The sequence below is a fragment of the Geotrypetes seraphini genome, chromosome 2, assembly GCF_902459505.1.
Source record: "Geotrypetes seraphini chromosome 2, aGeoSer1.1, whole genome shotgun sequence".
In the NCBI taxonomy this organism is placed as follows: Eukaryota; Metazoa; Chordata; class Amphibia; order Gymnophiona; family Dermophiidae; genus Geotrypetes; species Geotrypetes seraphini.
The window spans coordinates 522713646-522734978 of NC_047085.1; the positions used below are offsets into that span (position 1 = coordinate 522713646).

The following is a 21333-nucleotide window of genomic DNA, read 5'->3' on the forward strand; positions in this document are numbered from 1 at the left end:
TTCGCGGTTTCGATTAGTCACAGTTTTTAGTTTGCTGGCTCCTCCCCCCAAATTACATCAGCTTCGCATAGAGAAATCGCTGATTCCAAGCGTTTACAGAGAAAATCACCGATTCCCAGCACTTTCTTCATCGTGTTTTGCCTCTCCTTCAGGAACAGGCCAGGTCTTCCACCCTGTTATTCGCGGTTTCACCATATTCACGATGGTTTTTAGGTGGAAATCTGTTTTTTATTAAAGAAGGTCAAACACATAGAACATCAAAAGAGAAGATGATAAAAAGGAACAAGCAAGTCAATAAACATGGTAGGAAAAAGTACACAGCGTAGCACCCGCGGGCTGGTTAACATGCGTACTGGAAACAATTGGTTTACAGAGCACAGTAAAAGCAGAAAAGGCAATGAGTACAACAAAGAACACACGGGTGCACCAAAAGCGATATAAAGTGTAGTTACTTACCTGTAGCGTAGGTTCTCCGTGGACAGCAGGATAGTCAGCCACATATGGGTGTTGTCCCAACAGCTCCCAATTTGCGGATAAGCTCTCCAATAGCTCAGAGAGATTTTTTTTTTTTCTCTGAGCACGTGCAGTGCCCGGGCCCCACTGGGCATGCCCGAGCCCTACCCATTTCCCCCTGCTTCCCCCTAATCCCCAGGATGTTCCTAGCTGTGGCCGGGTCGGCTGTATGGGGAGGCGGGTGGGTTGTGTGGCTGACTATCCTGCTGTAACTACACTTTCTCCTAGGACAAGCAGGATGAGTCAGCCACATATGGGTGACTCCCTAGCCGAGGGATGTACCGACTGGACCTGCGCCTTAGCTGTGGAGGCCGAGCCGGGCAGGGTAATCAGGCGAAGCAGGTGAAGTTGTGGAAACTAAGGTTTTAGATAAAGTGCTGTGTTAACTGAGCAATAATACTCACAGAACAGTGAACTGGTCAATGACAATCAATGAACAATGAGAAACCAACTGGTCAACAGTGACAATTTGTACTTGCATGTGAGAATTCATACTTGCATATTCAACATTCAGTCTAGATAGGTAGTGCTGGAAGACCTACTTAATCGATATCTATAACACCCTACTTGATCAGTGTTTGTCAATATTTATAACACTCTACTTGGTTGCTGTCCCTCCCGGGAGGGAATGGCCGCATGCAAGACTGTTCGGCCGAATGCCTTTGGAGCGTGGAATGCTATGTCGAGGCAGTAGTTCTTGGTGAAGGTGTGCATGGAGGACCAAGTGGCTGCATCGCAGATGTCCCCTATTGGTGTGTGGTGCAGATGAGCCGGAATGGTGGCTATGGCTCTGAGCTGGTGGGCGTGGACTCCCACTGGCGGTTCACGCTGCGCTCTTCTATAGGTGAAGGAGGTGCACTGGGATATCCAGCGCGAGAGCCTGCATTTGGTGACTGGCAGTCCTGGTCTGTTTTGGTCGTAGGAGACGAACAATTGTGAAGCTTGTTTGATCTGTTGCGTAGTCAGGGCCCTCACACAGTCCAGGAGGTGTCGCTGAGGTGGCTGTATGCCTTCCTGTGGGGGGATGTAGAGTGCAGGGAGGATGATAGACTGGTTGATGTGGAAAGCTGAGGCCACCTTCGGCATGAATCGGGGGTGGGTTTTGAGTAGCACCCTGTTCTCATGGAGGAGTGTGTCGGGGGGTGATGGACCAGGGCCAGGTTCTCGCTGATACATCTGGCCGCCGCGATGGAGGTCAGGGTTTTCCCTGCAAGGAGTCAGGGATCTGCCTCCCCCAAAGGTTTAAAGAGGTCGAGGGTGAACTGATGTGGCACCAAGTTGAGGTCCTATCCGGGAGGAGGTGGTCTGACCAGTGGGTGCAGATTGGACAGTCCCTTCATAAAATTTTGTGATTACTGGATTCCCCCGACACTGGTTTGTTATCTAGGCCAGTGTGGTATGCCGCGATCGCACTTAGGTTGACCTTGATGGAAGTGGGTTTTAGGTCCCCCTGAGATAAGCTCAGTATGTACTGCAGGATGTCCGGTATGGGGCAGTTGTAGGGGTCTCGCTGCGTATGTGTATACCGATAGCAGAACCTTCACCATTTCAACCCATAGCATTTTCTGGTTGAAGGTCTTTTGGCTGCCATAAGAATGTGCTCAACGCCTTGTGGTAGGTTCATCCTCTCAACATCCATGGGGTCAGGGCTAAGGAATGCAGGTCGTGGTAGAGGGTAAGGCTCCCGGGTTGTGTTATGAGGACTGCGCTGATTGGGAGGCGGAGAGGTGGGTGAAGCGCTATCCATTGCCGGAACGGGAACCATGGTTGCTGGGGCATGAACAGGGCAATCATGATCACGGTTGCTCTGTCCTGAAGGATATTCTGCAGGATTTAGGGTATGAGAGGTGTTGGCGGGTAGGCGTATAAGAGTCCGTGGTTCCAACTGGCAGACAGACCGTCGGGGCTGAGACGGCAATGGGTCAATCTCTTTGAGCAGAAGGTCGTGTATTTTGAGTTCAGTTCAGTTGCAAAAAGGTTGATTTTCGGTGTGCCCCAGGTGCTGAAGACCTTCTTCGTCACCGCTGGGTTGAGACACCACTCATAGGGATCCAGCTGGTGACTGAGGCTTTCTGCCAGGTCGCTCTGCTCCCCCGGGAGGTAAGTTGTCTGGATGGGGCATTGAATGGAGTTGGCGAACTCCCATATGCGGCAAGCTTCCTTGCATAGCAAGGCTGACCCTGTCCCTCCCTGCTTGTTGATATAGTACATGGCCACCTGGTTTTCTGTTTGGGTGAGGACTGCCCTGCCTGTCACCCATTGTTTGAAGGTTTCGAGGGCATTCCCTATGGCCCTGAGCTCCAGTAGGTAGATATGGAGTGAGGACGCCTGGGCCGACCATATGTCCCCTGTGCGAAGATGGAGAAGGTGTGTCCCCCATCCATGTTTGGAGGCATCCATGGTGATCACCAGCTGGTGAGGTGGTGGTCTGGTTTCCCTTTCACTCAGTTATCTCGGGCCATTCACCAATGAAGCGTCTTGTGTATGGGTTGGCGAATAGGTATCTGGGTGGTTAGAGGTTGGGTATGCTGGTCCCAGTGACGTCTGAGGTGCCCTTGCAGGGATCTCATGTGTAGTCTGGTGTGCTGGACAACAAAGACCACAGCCGCCATGTGGTCCATGAGATGCAGAAGGGATCGTGCTGACGATGAGCTGCTGGCAGAGATGTACTGGGCCAGGGATGTCATAGCGTCGATCTGGTAGGAAGGCCTTGGCCTGTGTGGTGTCGATGACTGCCCCAATGAACGATATCCCCTGGGTGGGTATCAGGTGGGATTTTTTTTGTAGTTGATGAGGAATCCCAGTTCTTGGAGGAGGGTTATGGTGGTTGTCAGGGCTGCCTGTGCCTCCCTTGGAGGGTGGGCCACTATTAGCCAGTCGTCGAGATAATATAGGACGCATACCCCCTGAAGGCGAGAATGTGCCACGGCCACGCACTTTGTGAACACTCTTGGAGCCGTTGAAAGTCCAAAGGGTAGGACCTTGTACTGGAAGCGACGATGCCTCCTGCGGGCTGGGTGCATGAGCATGTGAGTGTATGCATCATGTAAGTCCAGGGATACTAGTCAATACTCGAGCTGTAACAGGGGCAAGACTGTACCCAGAGAGTGCATCTGGAATCATTCCTTGTGTTTGCACCTGCTGAGCTTGCAGAGATCCAGAATCGAGCGTTTGTCCTTGTCCAAGGGGACGCGGGGGTTCCTGGAGTAAAAACCCCTTGGTGATCTCCTCTGTTCGGCACCGCCTCTATTAAATCTGCCCAAAGCAGGTCGTCTCCTTGCTGCAGGAAAATTGGGTCGTCAGATGAAGGATGCCCCTCCCACTCTGGGGGGGGGGGGGGCGGGAGTGGAGACGAATTCGGAATCCCTGCTTGTTGATGTTAAGGACCCAATGGTCGATGGTGATCCTGGGCCAAGCCTTCACAGACAATCTGATCCTGCTGGGCTGGAGGGTGGTCAAGGTTCTGTTTTTGTGTTGGGGAGAGGGCTGCCCTTGGCTGCCCCTGCCCTTCGGGCGGCGCTTGTTTGCGTAGCAGTTATGTTACTGTTGCGAGCGCTGGGGCACGGACTGCTGCCAGTGTGGTGTTCTGAGGTATCACTTGGCTGCATTCCTCTAAATAGTGGAGGAGGAATGAAAGAGACTCCTGGATCAGCTTGGTGGTGAGCTGGAGTCGCTGTTTTATTTGATTTATTTATTTTCTCTCAATGGCCGCATCTGGAACTGGAGCACAGCAATTCGTGCGCTCAGCATTGCGCCCTCGAAAGTCTTTTGCGCTGTGAAATCCAGGATTTTTCAGGTCCTTCCCTGGCGGGGCGTTGGAGGGGGGGGGGGGTCGTGCTGCCCTGTTTCTCTTGAACTCCAAGGCTACCGCAATGTCCTTGTATGGCTGCTGTGGGTTGTCGAACCCCTGGGCCGGAAAGATCTGGTACTTCACTTCCAGTCTCCTTGATGTTGGTTGCCCTGAAGAGGGAGTCAGCCAAATCTCGTCTCTGCAGTCCAGGAGGTTCTTGTGGACTGGAATCGACACCGCCTGCCTGAAGTAGTTCAAGCATTGTAGTAATCTGTCTTGGGTACTGTTTACTCCTGTATCTTGGGGATTGGGTCTTAGAGCTGCTTTGATTATGAGCTGGTTTTCCACCACCCATTACTCTGATAGCAATGGTATCAAGTTCCACCAATACAAGGGAAAACAAAAACCAACTTGTTACACTTGATTGAAACAATCAATGTAGAGTAATATTTGTTTAAATATGAAACCCTCCGAATCCTGCACTGCTCAATGATCACATTGAAATAGCGAGCGGCAGGTTTGCAGTTTATCTTTCATTGGGTTTTCATATGGTTTTTAGCAAGTGATCTCTTAAACACTCTTCTAATACCCACACTGAAATATGTGTAGCAAAAATACAAAAATAGATAACCAGCGACACTTATCTTTTATCTAGTCGCTTGTCGTGTGACATGAACGCATAGCCCATGAACAAAAGGCCCGACGGGACCCGTTTCGCCAATTATGGCTTCTTCAGGGGTCTGTATGTTCGGGCTGCGAAATAAATGAAAACAATTATTACTAAAAATTACAAACAAGTGAATAATTATTAAAACAACTAACGGTACTCCCAGTGAACAGCTTGACCTGACCTGCCGGATACGCGCATGCGCTTAATATTCAAATTTAATGACTATAACGTAATTACGTCAAAAATGAGGATTAATTTGTATGTCTTTTATGGGATTCTACGCCTTTTTCTAAAACTGTTTGTTATTTTTATTTTTAGCACTGTTTAGACCTGTCGGCTTCACTGTGTCTAAAGAAAAAAATCCATCGACATTCTTTTTGATGTAGTGTCCTCCGTTTGTCTCCTCCTCTGCAAAAGCACTTTTAATGATCTAGAAATGGGGACAAAGTGCGAAGTTATCAAGTTCGCGGATGACACAAAACTCTCCAGCAGGGTCAGAACTGTTGAGGAATGCAAAGAACTGCAGAGCGACCTGAACAAACTGAGTGAGTGGGCAAAAAAATGGCAGATGAGCTTCAATGTGGAGAAATGTAAGGTCTTGCACATAGGGAAAGGAAACTCCATGTACAGCTACACGATGGGAGGGAGGGTACTCGGGAAAGGCAGCCAAGAAAAAGATCTGGGGGTATTGGTAGATAACACAATGAAGCCGGCGGCACAATGTGCAGCGGCCTCAAAAAAAGCGAACAGAATGTTGGGCATTATCAAGAAAGGTATCACTACCAGAACGAAGGAAGTTATCCTGCCACTGTATCGAGCAATGGTGCGCCCACATCTGGAATACTGCGTCCAATACTGGTCGCCATACCTCAAGAAGGACATGGCAATACTCGAGAGGGTCCAGAGGAGGGCAACGAGGATGATAAAGGGTATGGAGAACCTTTCATATGCCGAACGGTTGGACAGGCTGGGGCTCTTTACCCTGGAGAAGCGGAGACTGAGAGGGGACATGATAGAAACTTATAAAATCATGAAAGGCATAGAGAAGGTGGAGAGGGACAGATTCTTTAGACTAGCAGGGGCAACTAAAACAAGAGGTCATTCAGAAAAACTGAGAGGAGACAGATTCATAACGAATGCAAGGAGGTTCTTCTTCACTCAGAGGGTGGTGGACACCTGGAACGCACTTCCCGGAGAGGTGATGAGACAGAGTACAATTCTGGGGTTCAAAAAGGGACTGGATGTCTTCCTGGAAGCGAAGGGGATTACAGGGTACAGATAGAGTTACCTTACAGGACATTGAGCGAATGGGGTATGGATATTTTAGGTTAGGTAGGGAACACGTCCAGGTCATGGACCTGGGGGGCCGCCACGGGAGCGGACTGCCGGGCACGATGGACCCCTGGTCTGACCCAGCAGAGGCAATGCTTATGTTCTTATGTCAGTAAACTTGTGTTGCAATTGGACACACCGTTCTACTATGGGAGCTGTTAATTTCTTATTCTTTACATTGGATTTATGCTCAGATAATCTAACCCTAAATGGTCGGGTAGATGTGCCAACATAGCATATATAACGTGATCTGAAGTGCATGTCAGAACATGTCGAATGGGGTTGGTGAATTCTGTTGTGGGAACGGTCACTTCGCAGAAACGACATTTTCCACATCTGAAAAACCCTTTGGGTAACACATTTTCATCTGAAGGGGACTGATGTGTTGTCATCGCAGGGCTTAGAATGCTATTCTTAAATCAGGTTTTTGAAATAAAGGCTGAGATTGCACCATTTTCCAATTCTTTCTGATGATACTAGCTGGTGTATCACCGTAGCACACAGGCACATATATCATCTTGCCCATCATAAGCATGGCCTCTGCCGAGTCAGGCCATAGGTCCATCACGCCCAGCAGTCCGCTCCCGCGGCGGCCCCCCAGGTCAATGACCTGTAGTGATCTATTACTCATTATACCCCTGGATCCCCTTTCCCTTCAGGAACTCGTCCAATCCATTTTTGAACCCCAAAGTCGTACTCTACTCAACCACCCCCTCTGGAAGCGCATTCCAGGTGTCCACCACCCTCTGGGTGAAGAAGAACTTCCTAGCATTTGTTCTGAACCTATCTCCCTTCAATTTTTTTGAGTGCCCTCTAGTTTTTGTTGCCCCCGCCAGTCTGAAGAATCTGGCCCTCTCTACCTTCGCTATACCCTTCAGGATCTTATAAGTTTCTATCATATCCCCTCTAAGTCTCCGCTTTTCCAGGGAAAAGAGCCCCAGCTTCTCCAGCTTCTCAGCATATGAGAGGTTTTCCATGCCCTTTATCATTTTTGTCGCTCTCCTCTGGACCCTCTCGAGAATCGCCATATCCTTCTTAAGGTACGGCAACCAGTACTGAATGCAGTACTCCAGATGCGGTCGCACCATCGCCCTATACAGCGGGAGGATAACTTCCTTGGTTCTGGTAGTGATACCTTTTGTGATTTATCTTGATTTTGTAGGAGAAAATCCCTATAGTAATATCTCGCTCTTTTCAATGCCTGATTTAAAATCTTCTCGGGGTAACCTCTTTCACTGAGTTTGTTCTTCAATCTCTTAGCTTGTTTTTTTAAAGGTGGTCAATGAAGAACAATTACATCTTAATCGAAGTTTCTCCTTAAGCTTATGGGATGACAGCTCTTGAAGTCCAAAAATGTGTTTCTGTCAGTTGGTTTAATATATGTGTTAGATTCAAAATGATCTGTTTCTTGTATAATAATCAAGTCTAAGAATGTTATATTGTTTACTGCATATGTCGCATCTGTTGAGCCAAACTTTAAATTTCAATAAGTCCTGTTCTGTGCCTGTCCAGAGCATTAGCTCATCATCTATATTTCAAAACCATTTGTAGATATATTCAACAAACAGAGAATTCGAGATCCATGTTCTTTCAAAGTTATCCATAAACAGATTAGCTATCGATGGAGCAAAGGTAGCACCATAGGTACCTCCTTGTTTTATAATAACGTCCATCAAAAAGGAAAAAATTCTCTTTCATTGCCATTCTTGCTAAAAAGCATAAAATCTCGGTGGGGGTTGGCCGGTTATTTGTACGCAAGGCAGGGGTTGGTGGCTAAGAAAATTATTTTTGGGGAATGGGTATCGTGTCATTCTTCCTCTTACTGGTCTTGGTGTAATCACTTACATGCTTTAATGTTGATGGAGAGGGGTCGGTGCGTGGCTCCTTCCGCCAATCTAAGTTTTTCTTGCAGGTCTGGGGTCCTTATATAGATTCCTTATCCCCTAGAGTCCGATGTCTGATTCTTAATACCCTAAACGTCTGATTTGCCTTGGGCGGTGGGAGGGGGGTGACCCTGGGATTGCCCATATTTCCAGGCTTGGATCTTCTAGTTATTCCTCCTGTTTTTTGTCTTCTGTGGGAGGGGGGGTGGGGGGGTTTGGGGGGAGGTCCTTTTCTTGTGTCTTTCGGGGCTCATCAGAGACCAGGGCCCTGATTTTCATGCTTTTCTTTTCTTTGGATACTGTTTGGGACCTTCACAATTGATCTCTCTTTGCTTTTCCTGTTACTTGCTGTGTTTCCTTCTTACCAATATTGTTGGGGGGGGGGGGAGGAGGAAGTGGGACGTTGTATTGGGGGATTTCCAGTTGTATTTTGAACCTCTAGTTGCATTTATTGTTCTTTTATATTTTTGTTCAATAAAAATTGTTTTCACATAAGAGGTTTTTGACCAATGAAAGAGAACGGAACCATGTTATACAGACTTGATTATCCAATAGGATTGTCTATAGCAGGGGTCTCAAAGTCCCTCCTTGAGGGCTGCAATCCAGTTGGGTTTTCAGGATTTCCCCAATGAATATGAATGAGATCTATGTGCATGCACTGCTTTCAATGCATATTCATTGGGGAAATCCTGAAAACCCGACTGGATTGCGGCCCTCAAGGAGGGACTTTGAGATCCCTGGTCCATAGGGTTGCTGAGATCTTTTTCTCTCTTAATAAATATAATCTTGAACTTTTTGTGAGATCATTGAGCTTTACCGTGTCTAGAGGTCCTCTGCGCATGGGTGGATATTCATGCAATGACATCACGCACGCATGTGATGTCATCATGTTGACACCCGTATATGCGCAGAGGCCCTCCAAACATGGCCCTGAGCGCGGGGCCTTCACAAACCCAGACAAACTGCTGACAAATATCTTCCTACTTGCGGCCATGACACCAATAACGCTTCATGACAGTCATTCCTACCAGAACAGCTGGCCTTAGTCACACAGGCATCATGTGACCATTTATTGTTTTCCTCAAAATGGGACATCTACTCATTTTCAGTCTTGCCCTAGCCCCACCCCCAATTTCTTCCATTTATTCTTCATGTACACATGGCCAGTAGCGTGCCAGATTTTAAGAACAGATGGGATGCTCATGTCGGATCTCTACGAGGGAAAAGGTCATCAGAGAGCGATTAACTAGGGGGCTGGGTCATTGGAGTAGGCAGACTCGGTGGGCCTTGGCCCTTTTCTGACGTCACTTTCTATGTTTCTATGTTAATATCTTATTAATTCATAATGGTAACCATAAGATTTTTTAAAAAATTCAAAGCACACTGTACGCAGAGAAAATGTTAATTATCATTTATATGTGGGGGTTTCAAAGAGGTTAAGGCAGATGACTTTAAAATATGCAACGTCACTTCAGTAACAACTTTACAAAAATAGACAAATGAAGAGCAAAATATAGACAAGAGAAATAAATTCTCAAAACTGACGCATTTCGATCAGTAAATTGAAAATAAAATTATTTTTCCTATCTTTTTATTGTCTGGAGAGTCTCTGGTTGCACTTCTGACTGGGCATCTGTTCTTTCTTTCTCTATCCCTGCCCCACCCCCCTTTCTTTATTTATTTTTCTAACCCATCCCCCTTTCTTCCTGTCTTTCTCTCTCTTTCTCCCTGCCCCCTTTCTTTCTTTCTGCCTTTCTTTCTCTCCCTGTCCCCCTTTCTTTCTTTGTCTTTCTCTCTCTCTCCCTGCCCCCTTTCTTTCTGTCTTTCTCTCTCTCTCACTGCCCCCTTTCTTTCTTTCTTTCTTTCTGACTTTCTTTCTCTCTCCCTGGCCACTTTTTTTCTGTCTGTCTTTCTCTCTCTCTGTCCCTTCTTTCTTTCTTTCTCCCTGCCCCCTTTTCTTTCTTTCTTTCATACCACAAATCTCTTCCCTATTGCATCTTTGAAGAATGTTAAGCCCAGAGCAGGGCTGCTGCAGGCATTCGGGGCCATCTTTCCTATTTGCAGTGGGAACCCCCTCCCACCCACCCCTTACCTTGGGCACCACCTGCAGCTTGTTGGCATCGAGCAGCGGCTTCCCCAGGCTACGGCTGTAGTGGTAGATCTCGTCGGGCACAGCCTGCATAGAACAGTGCCACTTGTCCACCGACTCCACATGCCAGTTGCAGCGCCAGAGGGGGGTGCATTTGAGCAAGGGCCACTGCCACTGAAGCCCAGACCGCTCACGTCCAATGTGCAGACAGGGGGGCCTTGGGCCCTCCTCACGGTCTAAGCTCCCGGGATAAACACTAGGCCAGGGCCATAGGGAGGGAGAGGGCGGTCCTGTCGGGGGGGGGGGGGGAGGACTGAGGAGAGCACGTGAGCCGAAGTCCCCGGGGCACTCAGCACTCACCACACATTCTCTCTTGGCCCTCACAGCCAGCTGCTCATGCCAGCAGGGAGAAATCCCGGGCTCCTTTTGGGCACCCCTACATGTTGTCCCCAAGCACAGTTCAGGCTGCCAAAATGTCTCATTTTCAGAAAGAGAGCAACTAGACTCTAGTTGGTCTCTTTCTGAAAACGGGACATAAGAACATAAGAAGTTGCCTCTGCTGAGTCAGACCAGAGGTCCATCGCGCCCAGCAGTCCGCACCTGCGGTGGCCCATCAGGCCCATGACCTGTACGGTGATCATTGTCCGAACCCTTAAATCCCCTTGGTCTCTATCTAAACTCTCTCTATATCCCATCTCTACCTCTATCTGTATCCCTCAATCCCCCTATCTTTCAGGAATTTATCTAATCCTTCTTTAAAACCCTGTAGTGTACTCTGTCCTATCACAACCTCCGGCAGTGTGTTCCATGTGTCCACCACCTTCTGAGTGAAAAAGAACTTCCTAGCATTGGTTCTAAACCTCCCCTTTCAGCTTCTCCGAGTGCCCCCTTGTACTTGTGGTCCCCAATAGTCTGAAGAATCTGTCCCTGTCTACCTTCTCGATGCCTTTCATGATCTTGAAAGTCACTATCATGTCTCCTCTGAGTCTCCGCTTTTCCAGGGAAAAGAGTCCCAGCCTTTCTAACCTGTCTTCGTATGGAAGGTTTTCCATACCTTTTATCATTTTCGTCGCTCTTCTCTGGACCCTCTCAAGCATCGCCATGTCCTTCTTGAGGTACGGCGACCAATACTGGACACAGTATTCCAGATGCGGGCGCACCATCGCTCGATACAGCGGAATGATGACTTCCTTCGTCCTGGTTGTGATACCCTTCTTAATAATACCCAACATTCTGTTTGCTTTCTTTGAGGCTGTTGCACATTGTGTCGTTGATTTCATTGTTGTATCCACCAGCACACCCAAGTCCTTTTCAAGGTTACTTTCCCCTAGCACCGATCCCCCCATTTTGTAGCTGAACATCGGGTTCTTTTTCCCTATAAGCATGACCTTGCATTTCTCTATATTAAATCGCATTTGCCATTTGTTTGCCCACTCTTCCAGTTTGTTTAGGTCCCTTTGTAGGTCTTCGCATTCCTCCGCGGTCCTAACCCTGCTGCAGAGTTTGGTGTCATCTGCAAATTTTATAACTTTACACTTCGTCCCCGTTTCCAGGTCGTTTATAAACACATTGAACAGCAGCGGTCCAAGCACTGACCCCTGTGGAACACCGCTCGTGACCCTCCGCCAGTCCAAGTATTGTCCCTTTACCCCAACCCTGAAGCTTTGCATGGGGACAACAGGACAGGCTACCTAAAAATGGGATGGTCCCGTTCAAAACGAGATGCATGGTCACATTACACATGCAGAACAAATAGAGGGACACAAACTAAAAGTCCTAATATACACAAATGAAATGCTACAATGCCAGGCTCTGCATGGAGTACAACACCAGAGAAAGAGAGAGAAATTTGTTTCTTCCTGAACAGCGCAAAATATCGACAGCAGTTGTCAATTCTGAAAACTGACCCATTTCAATCATTTTTCCTACCTTTATTGTCCAGTGATTTTATTTTTCGACTCCTTATTTCCCAGTCTCTGGTTGCACTTCCTTCTGTCTGTGCTCTTAACTATGTTTCCAGGGCCTTCTTATCCAATTGCTGTTTTTCTCTCCTTCATTTTCTTCCCTGAATCCATCTTTGGCAATAACTTTTAACATTCAACTTTTCTTCATTTTTCTGCTTCCTCCTAAAATCTCTCTACTTTGCCATGTCTTCTCTTCCCACCATCTTCTCCTTCTTTATTCTCCCCTGTTCCCATCTATCTATAAACAGCATTTCTTTCATTTTCTTCCCTTCCCCATCCCTGTGCACCATGTCCTCCCCCTTTCTCCCTTTCCTATGGTATGATATCTGTTTTCCCCCTTACCCCTCTTGTTGTCTGGAATCTTTATCCTCTCCTTCCTTTCCTTTCTCCCCCCCACCCTCACTTTGTGGGCTGGCATCTTTCTGTTTTTCCCTTCTTCCTCCTTCCTTTCCCTGGTCTGACATTTCTCTTCCTTCCCCTCATCCTATCTGAAATCTGTGTTCAGCTGCACAAAAGACAGCAACTTTGCCTTGACAGTTCCATCATTACTGGAAATTACAAATCTCCCATGATAGCATAACACGCCCACCAGTATATTTCCTTACCACTTCGAATGGGAAAGGGAATGGGGATTTGTATACCTCCTTTTTGTGGCTTTGGCATTTCAGAGCTGACCTTCAAAGCGGTGGGCACTGGAGGATTAAGTGACTTGCCCAGGGTCACAAGGAACAGCTCCGGGATTTGATCTCAGAACCTCTGGGTGCAAACGCAGAAGCTCTACCAGTGAGCGATGCAACCGGAAGATTCATATCCCAGAGGGAAATCAGATGGACATGCCTGTGTACATAAAAATGTCTGCCAATCTCTGTCTAGGGACGTATTATACCTATATCCTGGCCAAGCTCACTACAACCCCCTATCTGCTGATAACAAGGACTGACCATCAGAATTTCATTACGTATAACAGTTTATATAGAAAAGCACTTTAGATACAGACAGCAAAGAGCAAATAAATCAATGGGAAATAGTTTCTTATCGTTCTTCTAAATTCAGTGTGAAGTGGTATCACTAACACCCCCTCCTGGCAAATAGCCTCACTGTAACTGAGTGATGACTGGAACCAAGACCATACGACCAGCTGTGTTAGCACAGAAGTCAGGGAAGTCTCCGGGTCACTCCTTCCATCTCAGTCTCATCTTTCCTTTTGGGGTTTTGTTCCTTGGTCTTTGCACAGTCTTAAATACACTCTCTTATTAGTGGGCTGAGAAGTCCGATCCTCGTACAGAGTATAGAAGAGTCAGAACCATAGGTAGTCTGGTGAAGCTGGGGTGTATCACAAGGCACGGAGGGATCCCCCCAGCTCACAGCCTTCCTCTTCTCCATAGCTTCCACCGGGATAACAACGCTAGACACAGAGACGCTTCAGACTTCTTGTTTTTCTGTTCAATAATGTTTTATTGAAAAATTTTCAGTACAAGTAGAAAACAATAGCCAAGAATAACAAGCTTGCAGGAAAGAAATGCTCATAGAATAGATATTCCCGACCTGGCTGGTTTTACACTTTATACTAAATCATTGAAATGGTAACACTGTGAATATTTCTCCGTACTAATCATTTTAACACATCCGACCATACTTTATTAAAGATGACAAAGTATTCCGTTTCTCCGCTGTAGCCTTTTCAAATCTAGCATAAAGACAAACCGTATTCCACCATAGATTATAATTCAGAGATGAGACAATATTGTTTTCAATGCAATTAACAAAAGGGATTTAAACAACTTTGCTTCATATTTGTCTAAGGTCAATTCAATAGAAGATCCACCAAATATTATAACTGAATAGGAGAGAGAACCTGTAATTGGTAAAAGCTTCCATCTAGTGGACCATATCTCAGACCAGTATGGTTGTCGTAATGGACAGTTCAATAACATGTGATCCAACATTACATGGCCAACATACATTGGAACTAGAGCAAGAGCGTTTAGATAATTGATGTGGTGTCCATTCTGCTCTGTGATAAAGAAAACGCACCATTTGCATGGTTGCCGATGCTTTAAAGACTTAAATGAGGATAGCCATATGTCATTGGAGCTAAGAGAGGGGAGTGTGGTAGATGTGTCCCTTGACCAGATATCATACAAGGCGGATGGAGAAGTATATTTTATACCAGGCTGACGCTTCTCCTCTCTTCCACCTAACAATTGTGGCCCAAGTGAGTATCGAAGGCGTTTTGCTAGAAGGCGTATGTTGTTTTCTGTATGATGTGAGGCAGTGATGTAACTGTATCCAGCGAAATGCTTGGTTCATAGGCAAGTCAAATGCAGACGATAACGACGTATCGTCAGACAATTTGTTACCCTTGAGTAATTGATCAATAGACCAGATACCAGATTTAGGCCAAGCCTTCCATTCAATGTATCTTATTTGAGGATTGTGCCGTATCACCGCCATAATAGTAGAATCCCATTTGATATCAGCAATATAGTCAATTTCACACAATGCAGCTCTAGTAGAGTGAAGACTGACATTGTCCTTCATAATGCGATCTGAAGGTTTACACTCCTCCCTCCATATTCGTGGGGGTTAGGGGCAAGCGGATATCTTTTAGGGCTGACTCTGACCCATCCCTACCTCCCTCCTGTATCCCAGACCTTACCTGGTGGTCTAGTGGTAAGTCTGACTTCTGAAAGCAAATTAATGGAAACACTTTTAAAACAGAGAATGGGGGGATCACGTGATGCACTGAGCGCGGGCAGACGACGGCTGCCTGAGCTCCCGGGCCCCGAACCACGACAAGCCCCGTTACCGATCCCCGGGGACGCGGCGGAGGACGACGAGTGATCGCGCGTGGTGAGGGGAGCGCATGGACAGGTTCTTGTCCTCCCCTGCGTCGCCGATGGCCACTCGCACCGCAAAAAAAGACCGCGACCGCCCGCAGCTTAGCGCGGACAAAATGGCGCCGGCCCCAACTTCAGCCATCCACCAAATAGCGCCGGAGGCGCTGGCGGCTTTAACAACGGCGGTAACGGCGGCGATGCAACCCGGTCTGGACCGGCTTTCTGATCAACTGTCCAACTTAGAAAACCTACTATCTGAGACCACCCGCAGAACAACTGTCTTAGAGACCCGGGTCTCTGATTTGGAAGATACACAGAGCACCCATGACACTACTATGCAGGAGCTGCAGGCACTAACAAAAAAGCAAGCAGAGAGACTGGAGGATTTGGAAAATCGCTCCCGCAGGTCCAATTTGCGCTTTTTGGGCATCCCGGAGACAGTGACTGGACCTAACCTGCTACAGGTCCTGGAGGTATGGCTGACAAATACTTTTGCATTACGGGAGAGCCTGAGCCCGATACGGTTGGAGCGGGTGCATCGACTTGGAAGGGAGCAGGCGCGGGAGGCGCGGCCTCGCATGGTCATAGCAAAAGTCTTGAACTATAATCACAAAGTTGAAATACTGCGAAAATATAAACAACTTCGTGAGGACCTTAAGTTTGAAGATTCGGAGGTGCGCATTTTTCAAGACTACTCCGTGGCCCTGACCGAGCGCAGGAAGCTATTTTACCCGCTTTGTTCATCCCTGGCAGAAAAGAAAATCCGTTTTCTCTTCTTATACCCAGCTACCTTACGTATACAGCATCAGGGTCAATGGCAAGTTTTCGATTCAGCTGTGGAGGCAGCCACTTTTATGAATACTCAAGTGCTCTCTCAGGCGGACCTTACGTGACTGTCTACTCTTGGACGCACTCACTGCATTCTGCTTGTTGCACTATGGTTTGGAAATTTTTGGGCTGCTTAGATTCCCGAATGCAGGAAGCTCGGGACTCTCTCTTTTTTCTGCTCATGCTTGTTGCTATGGGTTGGGATTGTTCAGAATTGCATTCAAGTGGGCACAGTTACTGGGATTGAGTACTTAATTTTGCTGTCCACTATCCGTTGAATTGTTACTGGGTTTCTCATGGACCTAATGTTTTTTGCTCTGTGGGTGGTTCGGGGCCTGGAGTGGCATTAGTTTGTGATCTCTCACACCTTTAGGACCGCCTTGGGGGGGTCCTTTAGTTGTGACTGCCTACTGATGCGAGAGGGGGGTCGACAGGGGGGAGTGGGTAGGGTGGGAGGGGGGGGTTTGGGGGGGAGTCCTTTGCTATGTTGGAGGTATGTAAGACAATTTTGGAAGCAGGAGAGTTGGAATTCTGCAGTGGGCGGGCATGTGGTATTGCAGATACTTCGACAGGTCCTCAGTAACACATGGCTACCCTGGGTGTGGCTGGGAGCCTGGGGTGGTTGGTTTCAATACACTGTTATTCTTTCGCAAATATTGTTCATCTTCATAGGTCATAGCTAATTCTCTGCGCCTAATGTCATGGAACGTATCGGGCATTACATCCCCTACTAAACGAACTAAAATTCTAACTCAGCTCAAAAGACATAATGTAGATATTGCATGTTTGCAGGAAACCCGCCTGACGGACGTAGAACATCAGAAGTTGAAGAGGTCCTGGGTGGCTGCAGTCTTTGCAGCCTCTTCCCCTCAAAAACGGGCGGGGGTAGCCATATTAATTCGTAAGACCTTACCCTATACTGCCAGAGTGCTTGTAACTGATCCACAGGGTAGATATGTACTGTTACATTTGACGGTAGGAACATATTCCTTTTTTCTCTTGAATGTGTATGCACCTAACCAATATGATCATTCGTTCTTTGAGAGTATTACAGCAATGTTATTAGAGCGTGTTGGGGAACCAGTCTATGTAGCCGGAGATTTCAATCAAGTCTTAGACCCAAATTGGGACCGATCTGCGCCAGGACCGAACACCAGCGTGTCCCACACTAGGGGTATTCCCTATCTCTGTGCCACTTTAGATCTAGTAGACCCTTGGAGACTTTTACACACCACAGAAAGGGATTACACTCATCGATCCAGGGCACACAATACCCAATCTAGAATAGACTATGTCCTTACTACGAGCAGGGCCTTTCTGAATGTAGATGCGGCAATGATAGGCCCGACTGTGATCTCGGATCATGCGTTGATTTGGATCGATGTGAATGTGGGTTTTAGTTTGCGGGGACCAGTACGCTGGCGTTTTCCTAGTTATTTATTTTCAGATGACCATTTCAAAACTTATTTAACATCTAAGTGGGAAGATTTTCTTGAATTTAATGGTACGCATTGTGACAATCCGACGTTGTTTTGGAGCACCGCTAAGGTAGTGCTCCGAGGAGACTGTATAGCTTATGTTGTAGCGCGAAACCGTCGTTTGTCTAAAGGTATCCTTAACTTAGAGAAGGAACTAACATCCGCTAAACGTCAATATACACAATACCCGACCCGAACTAATAGGGAACGCTTAATATCGGTGGAAGCGACTCTTAATTCATATATACATGAGCGAACAGTCAAAATGCTTCTCTATCAAAAATATCGTTACCATCGTTACGGTAATCGGGCTGGGAAATTGTTGGCACGGCTGACTGCACAGGCCAGAGGACATCGATACGTGTTGGGATTGAGGGACGATAAGGGACGTCTACAACATTCTACTGCTCACATTGCCCAAACTTTCCATTCTCACTTTCAGAAGATTTATAGACGCCAGGACTCGGGAACAGTTTCCCTTATTAGGGATTATATAGCAGATTCTGGATTGTTGCCACTCTCTGACCCAGACATAGAATATCTTAATACACCCATTACCCCGAAAGAGTTGCAAAATGCAATCCAACGCCAAAGAAATTTTTCTGCTCCAGGGCCGGACGGCTTCACGGCAGAATTTTATAAGATTTTATCGGTTCAATTAGGTCCCCATTTGCGGGAATACTATTCTCAGACAATACAGGATGAACATTTTCCTGCTGAAGCAAATGAGGCCTTAATCACTCTGATATTGAAACCAGGAAAAGAAAGCGTTGCTCCCGAGTCCTATCGTCCTATTTCTCTTTTAAATGTGGACATTAAAATTCTTTCTAAAATATTAGCCGATAGACTAGCTACTCTTCTCCCGAACATTATTGCACCGGCTCAGGTAGGTTTTGTGAAAGGCAGACAGGCGGTGCATAATGTTCGAAAGGCCATATTATCACTGGCCCATACACAATCCCATAATACACAGATGTTGCTGCTTAGTTTAGACGCAGCCCAAGCTTTCGATCAAGTAAAATGGGATTATTTATTTGAGGTGTTGGACTATATGGGGATGACAGGTTGGTACGCCAGAGCGATACGCACATTGTACTCGACACCGAGGGCGAGATTGCTTGTTAATGAGCTCATTACAGCCCCTATTTTAATTGAAAGGGGTACCCGACAGGGGTGCCCTTTGTCTCCCCTCCTCTTCTTGCTATACCTGGAGCCCTTTATCCGGACAGTGACTCGGGACCCTGATATAGTGGGAGTGAACTTTGGGAAATGCACTATTAAAGTGCTAGCTTTTGCAGATGATTTATTATTTACACTGACTAACCCCACGCATTCTATTGCGCATCTGCTGCAGGCGTTAAGGGAATTTAGATTCTACTCGGGATTTACTTTGAATTATCAGAAATCTATAGCTCTAGCTAGTCCGGCGGATCTACAGCAGACATGGAAGGGAGAGTTTCCTTTTGCATGGGCGACAACGTCGATTCGCTATTTGGGAGTTTGGATTCCCAGAGACCTCAAAACTCTTTATGACAATAACATTAATTCCCTCATGCAGGACACCTTACAATATTTACAAAATTGGTCCTCTTTCCCACTCTCAGTAGCGGGACGGGTGGCTCTTTTTAACATGGTGCTCTTTCCCAAGTGGTTATATCGTTTTCAGGTGTTACCAATCCTCCTCTCCTATACTCATAATGCACGTTTAATTAAAGGTTTACAATGTTTCTTGTGGGGGGGTAAACGTCCCCGTATGCAATTTTCTAGGATGTGCTTACCCAGGGAACGAGGGGGCTTTGGTTTATTGAATGTCCGTTGGTACGCATTGGCATGCCAGATGCGGCATCTCAATGATTGGTTTAGGGGGACATCAGATTTCTCAGCGACTCCCTTGGAATTATCTTTGTTGGCTCCGTACCATGTAAGCTATTTCTTGCATGTAGCGGACCCACAGATCCGTCCTTTGGTGTCTCCCTACCCAATATTTGCGCCGGCACGGCGCACATGGAAGTGGGTATGTAAAACAGCAAAGTTGTCTTCTGAGGTTTCCTGCTATTTACCCATCCAAGGCAATGGAGCCTTTCTGCCTGGACTGCACAATACATCCTTCCAGAGGTGGAGCACGCTGGGATTACAATATCTTTTCCATCTGTTTCTGGAGGAGGGGAGAATAGCCACCTTTGCGGAATTACGTCAGACATTTGATCTACAGCCAACTGACTTTTTTGCTTATTATCAAATCCGGCATTATGCGCAGTCTCTACCTGGGGAACACCTAACTGAAGCTACTCGGGAGGCCCTCTCGGAACTTTTCAGTCTTTCTGCACAACAGAGGGTTCCGCTTCGTTTTCACATTGTGGGAGTCCGGGACTGTCAATCGGGCACTAATTTGGCCATCTTGGCGACAACATGGGCAGAGGACTTGCAATGCACTTTAACAGACCAGCAGTTGCAGCGGGTTTTGAAAAATATTCAGAAGGTCTCTCCTAACATTACGCATTGGGAATTGCAATTGAAGATAGTCTTGCGACTCTATATCCCGCCGGAACGAGCAGCTCGGATGGGGATTACTGCATCTCACTCCTGCCCGAAATGTGATCAGGATCATGCTTCTTTAGGCCATATGCTCTGGACTTGCCCTAAAATTTTACAGTTTTGGAAATATTTGGGACACTACATTACGACGCTATGGGGGAGGCGATGGCTTCCACAACCAAGAGCACTATTCGGATTTTACAATATAGCCACGCCTAAACCCAAAGGCATGTCAGCTTTTCTCACTAGAGCGATTTTGATGGGGAAAAAAGCAATACTTACGAACTGGCTGTCCCGTGATCCCCCATCTTATGCACAGTGGCGATCCCTGATGATAACCCATGCGACACTGGAACACAGAATGGTGGGAGCCTTGGATCATGGCCTTGGTCGTAGATTCAGTCTGACCTGGGAATGTTTCTGGCAGGATCTTACTCCGCATGCCCGCAGCAGATTATTGAACCTCTAAGTTTGACTCTTGCTCTCCATTTTTGTTGTAGTACTGGACTCCTGGGGTGGGAAGGGGTATGGGGGGGGGGGGGGGGTGGACGGTTGATAGTTGTTCTGTTTCATAACAAAATACCTACGCTGTTTGTACTGGTGTGCTTTACTAATTTTATAATAAAAACTATTTGAATATAAAACAGAGAATGGTCAAGTGTCTGGAATCCTGTGGATTACAGGACCGGAGGCAACATGGATTCACTAGAGGTAGGTCTTGTCAGACAAATCTGATCAATTTCTTGACTGGGTGACCAGAGAATTGAGTAGAGGATGTACGTTAAATGTGGTATATTTAGATTTTAGAAAAGCCTTTGACAGTGTTCCTAAGACAAGACATCTAATAAATAAACTGAGTGTCCTTGGGATGGGCCCCAAAATGATGGGCTGGGTTAGGAACTGGTTGAGTGGAAGGCGACAGAGGGTAGTGATCAATGGAGATGGCTCTGAGGAAAGGGATGTTACCAGTGGTGGGCCTCAAAGTTCTGTTCTTGGGTCTGTCCTTTTTAACATTTTGATAAATGACTAGCTGAAGCCCCGGGGTTGCACGGGTATTTAATTATAGCAATAACACTGTAAATGGATTCAAATAAAGATACTTTATTTTTTTACAGCTTTATAAAAAGTACAATAATCAAATTATAATGTGAAATATTTGACAAAATGAATAAAATACAACTAACACAAAACTTGATTATAAACAACATTTTTAGTTTCACCCCCAGGAGCAAGAACATATAAATTCTTGGGTGAACCCACCCTTGAGCAAGCAACATAGAGTTGTCCATGGGAAAAACAGGGGGATCTTAAATCCACTCCACAGTATGTAATAGTCTGTCCCTGTGATTTGTTGATTGTGATAGAGAATGCAAGTCTCACTGGAATTTGCAATCTCTTAAACTGAAAAGGA

The 21333-nt window shown here is 46.7% G+C and overlaps 1 protein-coding gene across 3 annotated transcripts in view; it reads left to right on the plus strand.

The window, feature by feature from the left end:
- The window catches only part of LOC117354717 (zinc finger protein 850-like), a 948741-nt gene that overhangs the window by 625353 nt on the left and 302055 nt on the right, over nucleotides 1–21333 (plus strand). The gene's annotated exons all lie outside the window — the stretch shown is intronic.